The sequence below is a fragment of the Lepisosteus platostomus genome, chromosome 16 (assembly GCF_059453375.1).
Source record: "Lepisosteus platostomus isolate fLepPlt1 chromosome 16, fLepPlt1.hap1, whole genome shotgun sequence".
In the NCBI taxonomy this organism is placed as follows: Eukaryota; Metazoa; Chordata; class Actinopteri; order Semionotiformes; family Lepisosteidae; genus Lepisosteus; species Lepisosteus platostomus.
In genome coordinates this window covers 12258700-12265402 of record NC_142626.1, presented here as the reverse complement: position 1 = coordinate 12265402, position 6703 = coordinate 12258700, and the positions used below count along the sequence as shown (strand labels likewise).

The following is a 6703-nucleotide window of genomic DNA, read 5'->3' as shown; positions in this document are numbered from 1 at the left end:
ACTCACAGAAAATATTAAAACATTATAGCTTTTTATAAAATATATCAATTCAATATAGTCAGAACGAGCACTTTAAAAGTTTTCCAAAATAACCACAATAAGTTAAAGAATATGATGCATAAAATGTTTATGAAGAAAGTGGAATACTGTTGTGTATTTTTTTTTAATTTTAGCTACCATTACCAGCCATATGCAGTATGTACAGTATAATATATTTATATCCCTAAAATTAATAAAGCACGGTGAGGAATGGAAGGGATGGAGAACAGGGGGCAGTGCCGACAGTGAATCTAGGTGCAAGGGGGGAACTCTAGCAAACAAGTCGAGAAAACAGTCCGATGTAGAATATCTGGGGCGCAGTCCAAAATCCTTGAAAACAGGAACATGGAACATGGAACAAGGAGATTAAAATGATGAGGCCATGCGCTCTGAGGCCATGCGCTCTGAGCCCCGGACGCCATTAGGAAGCCTATGCCTTCAAGCCGCGGACATAGGGCAACTTGATGCTAGGCGGGCCTCCTAGCATCGGTCTTCCAACGCAGAGACCTGAGCTTCCAGAGTACCTGGTTTAAATAATACAGTGAATCCAGAGACAGGTGTCCTTGATAATGAAACAAAACACAAAAAGGGTCGGAGTGCCCTCTAGAGGAGGGATGACAATCGTGACTGTCAATCATCTTTGGCCAGAGAATCACATGCTGTGGTAAAGTGCAGTCCCTGTACCTCGTTACAGTATTTTAAAGCATGAAAGTGGGATAGAAAGTGTGCTAGGGTGGTAGGGAATCCCCAGGACCATTAATGCCTACTTTCCCATCCCTCCACCGGTACCCTTATCTCAATGACAGACTCATTTCCCTCTAATCCTCTCTATTCATTGAGGTTTCGACCTCACACCTCTTTTCACCTCTCTCAACTTCGTACCAGTTGAGTGCCCACTCTACCTCTCTCCTGCTCCCACATCCTCTCCACTCCCAGCTTTTGTTTTCCTACGCTATATCAGCTGGTGACTTTCCTCACTTTCTCATATCTGAAGAAGGCTCCACAGCCAAAAGATGTCCCTTTTCTTCTCTTTTCACCATGAAATAAACCTTTACTTGTTCCTTTGCAGCCTATGGATGCTGACACAGCTACCTACTGTAACAGAAGCCAGTCCAGGCTCCTGTGAAGCGTAGTTCAGGACCCTATCCAGACGTTATAATCTAGAAGTGGAGAATGAGGCCAGGCGCTCCAAGCCCCAGACTCAGATGGTCAGGGTGCCATGGTGAAGCCGATGCTGTTGGGTCGCTCCTGCACCCGCTGGTAGGCGGGCTTCCGGGCGTCCATCTCCCAGTGCTGAGCCAGGAATAGCGAGAACGTTTGGCTTAAATAATGACTGACAAAACAAGGGGCAGGTGCATGAAATAAAGTAAAATATGAAAGGGTCAGAACGCCCTTAAGAGGAGGGATGACAATCGTCACACCTACTTGAACAATTTTTTTCCCAATTGTCCCTCTTGGAAAGAAGAAGCAAGAACACCCCACAGTCCACTCTCCCCAGTCTCTTTACTGGAAATCCTCCCGCAGGCCCTGCTCCACTCTGTGTTGTCAGTACCGACGCTGCAGCCCCATTCTGCCCCCAGTAAATCGAAGTTCCAGCACAGGGCCTCAGTTCTGGCACTAAGGCTTTTCCTGTGGTCTTGCAAAAAACAGCTTCTTGTGCTCTGCCCATCATGCATAGAGGTACGTGAGAGAAAGAGAGTCCTATATCCATTCAAGTCAGTCTGTATGATATTTTCTTCCAGCCTCTCCCATTCTGTGGGGGCTTGGATTTTCTCAGTCAGGGCCAGTTCATTTCTCAGTTGTGTCCAGTTCATTACAGGAGGACGTTCAGTGTAATAATCAGTGCTGTTTGAAAACTGACGGATTCTCAGGTGTCCTGTCACTCCTTAGTTTCCTTTTCTGCTTTCCCTGTCCCTCAGGTCTGGGCCCAACTGGATCAGCACCACCTCACCTTTCCCCTTGTCAATTTTAATTATTTTTCAAACTATTTATTATAAAAATATATTAATTTGTTGACTATACGATCATATTATTAGTTATATTATTGTCGCATTACAGCCTATACGTTTTGTAAATATAAAATAAACTAATAGTCTGAAATGAGAAGGTATATATTATATTACAGAGTCCATGGTGCAAGAGTCTGTTACACTGTTGAGCCCCATTCTCCTGCTGTAGGAGACCTAGTCTTCTGGAGGAGCAGAGCTCTTTGCTGTCTGGAAAATGGGGCTGTACAGCTCTGAGCCCTCAAGTGACTGTGATCACATCTAGGCAGGGAGAAAATTGCACTCAAGACAGTTAACAGCTACTTTCCTTTTTGGTTAAAATCACTGGTTACTCACAAAAGAAAATCACACATATTAAACTCTATCTCATTACAGTAAATTTAATGTTGAAATTCACAATTGTTTATTGCAAATAAGTATGATTTAAAACAATAAGAACGAATTACATTTCTAAAAGCTCACAAAATTTACCTTTCATTTAGTAAAACTTTATTATTTTATGATACTAAGATGAAGATGAGATGAAGAGGAGATGAAGGTGAGGTTGGAGAGAGATCTGGAACTGAAGAGTAGGTCGGGGTCAAGGTTAGATCTCTTCAAGAGGAGAGAAACAGCAGCTGTTCTGAGCTGAGCTCCTGTCTCAGGGGAGTTATTAATTAGGTCAAATCAATTCAAATCAAAGTTTATTTTTCAAAATTTAATCAAAGTTTATTTATCAAATGCACAACAATACAGTGTGCAGCAGAAATGTCTTTCCTGAGAGCTCACAAAAATCACAAGAATCACAAAACTCACAAAATTAAGGTTACGAAAATAAGGTTACATAATATTGGATAATAATGTAATAGAAATTGAATAGAACTCAATATGAATAGAGCTGCTATGTGTCCACGGTGTATGCTATATATTATGTCCAAGTAGTGTAGTATGGTGAATACAATGAAAACTGTATGTCCATGTAGCCATTATGAGTGATTTGCTAAAGGAGCTTAAGGTTGGCTGTTTAGCAGTCTTATTGCCTGGTGGTAGAAGCTGTTCTGTAATCTGTTGGATTTTGACTGAATGCTTGGTACCATTTACCAGACAGTAGGAGAGAAAACAGTTTGTGACTGGGATGACTGGGGTCCTTGATAATGGCCATGGCCTTCTTAAGACATCTAGCTGAGTAGATATCCTGGACATTTGGTAGCTCACAGCCGGTAATGAGCTGCGCTGACTTCACCACTCTCTGCAGTGCTTTGCGATTGCAGACGGAGCAGTTTCCATACCAGGCAGTGATGCAACAAGTCAGAATGCTCTCAGTAATGCACCTGTAGAAGTTGGTCTGGATATGTGGCGGCATGCCAAACGTCTTTAGCCTACAGAAAAAGAATAGGCACTGCCGTGCTGTTTTGACCATGGTGTTGGTGTGGTGGGTCCAGGTTAAGTCCTCTGAGATGTTAACTCCCAGGAACTTAAAACAGCTGACCCTCTCCACTGCAATCCCATTGATATAGATAGGTGTGTGATCTCCTCCCTGGTGTTTCCTATAGTCCACAATCATCTCCTTAGTTTTACTGATGTTCAGAAAGAGGTTGTTCTCCTGGTACCATGCTACCAGGGTTTCAGCCTCCTGTGATAAACTGAAACAGGACAGGTGAGCAGGGTTTGAACAGAGGCATAAGAACAGGATGCAGGGAGCATGAAAGTGTTTTCATCTTAGAAATAATGGCCAACAGTGCAACAGAAGAGACCCTGCAGCTTGAAAAAGGAATGGTATCTGAAGCAAGAGTTTCAGTGCTGTTGAAGCGTCATGATGATGGACATCATGAGTTGATGTAGATTGTTGTCTGATAATGGAACTTTTATCCTTAAAAAGTGAAGGAAACTATTGCACCTGTAACTTCCAGTGATTCTGTCAGTATCAATGCATTTAGTCCTTATCCTGTGTGATGGTTTCCTCTCCCTGAATCAAAAGTCATCATACGCAGACAGTGAGGCAGGAAACAATTAACAAGAACTGAAGAACACACTGGTTGCCCAGATATAATGTCATTATTACACATTAAGGATGGGCATGTGGAGGAGTGAGGGGCTGCTGAATGAGTTTGGATCAGACCTTGGGCAGAGTGGGGGCAGGAAAAGAAACAATGAAATGCATACTGAGAGTTCTCAAATGACACTAGCTTCCTCCTGATAACCAACTGGAACAACAGCTCCTGACAGAGACAGGGGCTCTTTGAGGAGGACTGACTAACCAAAAGGGGTGAAAAGACCTGAAGATGAACAATGAGGTGCTCTATCTTCCTCTCACAAGCCCCTCGACAGAACATGGAAAAAACAAAGGAACAGTGGTTTTAAAATACCGGTGAAATTTGATAGGTGATTCTTAATATTAATGAGCTCCAAAGAAATGGACTGCAGGGAAATGCACAACCTCCAGCTTCCTGGGTGACGAGCGCCAGATTGCTTGCAGTACACAACTGTGCTCATCTCAACATTGCACTTCTTAACTGTCAGATATTTGGTTAAATTTTTTTTTTCAAATTTAAAGGATTTAAGATGTGACTTATTAGTGTCATTTATAAAACAACATTTTACATATTTATTTGTTAAAATAATTTACATTAAATGTTGGGAAAGGGTTGTGAAATTGTTCTGAAATGTTCTTACAAACGACACCCATTCTAGGTTGTTCAAATTTAGTTTGTGTAGTCTGGTGAATTGAGTGAATTCTGCTTCACAGGAAGGATCAAGAGATCAAAATACATCCATACCCATTCATACTTGAAGTGTAAATACTGAAAATGTAGTAACAGTGTAAAGAATAAAGAGATTTTTAAATGATTTACGGTCAAACTATAAATAGTACAGCATCTTTTTTAACAGTGGAGCTTTGAATGCAGCAGGAATGAAGAAAGAAACGCAACCCTGACAGATTGCACCTGTTTTCCCAGATCAGGGATTTTCTAACTGTCTGTGACAGGATTTGTACACAGGAAGGAGCTTTGCATACCTGTGCTGCCTCACTGCTACAAACACTTTAAGACTCACAGTGTGGATCAGTCACCGTTCAGCCCTTTCAGAGTCACTGACACACACAGGACAATGATGCCACTGATTCTACTGCTGGGGACATTGGGGCTCTTTTCTCAAGGTAAGGATTAAAGCTGATTCTTGCATTCTTTGATTAGGATTATTCAGATTATTCTTATCAAATAAAATGTATTGATAATGTAGTTAAAATTATAACAAATGTTTTTTTCTGGTATAATAATACATAAATGTTGATAACAATAAATTATTATTTAACTCTAATTTATAACTATTTAATTTCCAGAGTCCAGTGGGCAGCTCCGTCGTGATCAGCTGTACAACCAGCAACAATGTTACCAGTGGTTACAGCGCCCTGCACTGGTACCTGCAGTAACCTGGTCAGGCTCCACAGCTCCTGGTTTATACTGCAACAAACAGCGTCTGGGGTTCCTGATTGATGTAGTGGCAGTGGGTCTGGAACAGCCTTTACACTGACAATCACTGGAGTCCAGGCTGAAGATGCAGGAGACTATTACTGTCAGCAGGACTATAACTTCCCTTTCACACAGTGATACATATCTGTACAAAAAAAACCTTCAGCTCTACAGAAGGACTGAGGCTGAGAACAGCTGCAGAGCTGCTACAGTTGAACTGATCTGAAGAATGATTATTTAAATTATTAAATATATCTCATGTAAGTCTTCTAAAGACATTTTTCTTAAATAGCAATGTGGATGGATGCTATTAACTCAACATTGTTATGAAAGATTGAATCGTTAAATTGTTGGATTTTAACTAGAATTAGCATGTAGTTGTCAAATCAAGAAGAATGTCAGTCACTTAGTGTTTGTTACAGTATGTGTATAGAATTAAAAAATAGTAAAATTTGATTTAATTAATCTGTATAAATAACCATTGAATCATCAATTTTCAGAGCAGTAAAATGTTTAACAATGAGACGAACTGCTTCAGAAAATCTGTCTCACTTCTGAGGGTAACATTGACCTTTTACCTCAGAGGGACAGGAAGAGAAGTAGTACAAACAGTATAGAAGCAGTCCCTTTAGTTACAGAGACACATTCTCTATCAAGAGCAAAGCTCTCCCAAGACAATACTGATGCTCTTTCAAAGTGCCGCTCCACCACCTTCAAACGTAACTGCTCAAAGCGATGGGGTCAAGACAATTTTTCTCTCATTACAATTTCAAAAATGAAGAAAAGAAGAAGAAGGATTTCAAATAATGCATTGTATTGCATTTACAGGATGTAGCACTTTCCATTCCAAGGACTATAATGAACCACAGGAAAGACACAAAATCTCATCTTCAAATGCAGAGAATGTCTACAACAATGAGAGGAGACACACTGTGCCCTCTTTACTCAGAGAGGAAGAGGTTTGTTGAGCCAGTTCCAGAGGTATATAATAATACTGAATATTTGACAAAAGAATAAACAGAGCACTTTAAATAAATAGGGGAAAAATAACATGACATTATCAAGGAAAGAAGAAACTGCTCACCTCCCACGGTTGCCAGGGGTGACCAGAGACCTGAGCCTCCTACCAGCCCTGTGTGAACAAGGTCTGGCTGCATCTCTGTCAGACCAGCTGCCTTCCAGATAGGCAGACAATCTACTGGCCAGTCT

General features: G+C 41.0%; 1 long non-coding RNA gene across 1 annotated transcript; it reads left to right on the top strand.

Annotated features, from left to right (window-relative positions):
* The first annotated feature begins 5025 nt into the window (after positions 1-5025).
* LOC148646888 (uncharacterized) lies at positions 5026-5955 on the top strand. Its single transcript, XR_015927698.1, has 2 exons — positions 5026-5181; positions 5365-5955. It is a non-coding gene; the product is annotated as an uncharacterized LOC148646888 (long non-coding RNA).
* The last annotated feature ends 748 nt before the right edge of the window (positions 5956-6703 follow it).